Source organism: Tupaia chinensis, unplaced genomic scaffold (assembly GCF_000334495.1).
Source record: "Tupaia chinensis unplaced genomic scaffold, TupChi_1.0 Scaffold000212_1, whole genome shotgun sequence".
Lineage (NCBI taxonomy): Eukaryota > Metazoa > Chordata > Mammalia > Scandentia > Tupaiidae > Tupaia > Tupaia belangeri.
In genome coordinates, this window is record NW_006159687.1 from 3,922,077 (window position 1) to 3,923,050 (window position 974).

Here is a 974-nt window from a genome sequence, read left to right on the forward strand (position 1 = left end):
AAAAACGTCTCCAAAATAAAAAAAAAAAGTATAGAATATATTAATCGATTTAAAAATCTCATTCTTGAGACCAGCAGATGGAGTAGTGGTTACATTGCTGGACTCCCACATGGTCCACTGCGGCTCAAGTCCTGGACCCGGTGACTTGAAAACCATGCCAGGCACATGGACATGTGTGCCCAAGATGCTGGGAGAGAATGGAGGAGAAGGGATTGCAGCATGGCCATCCCCTGGGGGTGACTTCTCACTTTCGCTCTCACTGTCTGTCTCTGGCAAGCACATGTGCTCTAAGGAAAAAAACTCTTAAAAAAATTCTCATTCTTCAAAAACTCAGAGCCAGCCTTTGAAAGGCCTGCCTTCATTTTAATGCATTGGTAGGGACACCCTGTCACATTTTAATGCATTGGTAGAGACACCCTGTCACATTTTAATGCATTGGTAGAGACACCCTGTCACATTTTAATGCATTGGTAGAGACACCCTGTCACATTTTAATGCATTGGTAGAGACACCCTGTCACATTTTAATGCATTGGTAGAGACACCCTGTCACATGTTAATGCATTGGTAGAGACATCCTGTCACATTTTTTCTAAAATGTATTAAAATATGAGAATGAAGGACCAGCAGGTGGCATGGTAGTTAAAATGCTGGAATCCCACATGGCCAACCATGGTTCAAGTCCCAGACCTGACAGCTTGAAAATCACTCTGGGCCCATGTGCGTGTTTGCCCAAAATCCTAAGATGATCGGAGAATGGAGGAGAGGAGAATGCGGTGTGGCCATCCCCCAGTGGGTAATTATTTACTTTCCCTCTCTCTGTCTCTCCGGCAAACACATGAACCCTATGGCAAAAACCTAAAAAAAAAAAAAAAGTAAAATGAACAAATTCAGGTGTGTGGGGTACAGACGGTGCAGCCGCTACTGTGGCAGACACGGGGCTGGAGGAAAGGAGGCCGCACGGCCAGAGGCGGG

At 45.3% G+C, this 974-nt stretch overlaps 1 protein-coding gene across 1 annotated transcript in view; it reads left to right on the forward strand.

Annotated features, from left to right (window-relative positions):
- The window catches only part of YEATS2 (YEATS domain containing 2), a gene marked incomplete in the record, with an annotated part of 121,038 nt that overhangs the window by 112,390 nt on the left and 7,674 nt on the right, over nt 1-974 (forward strand).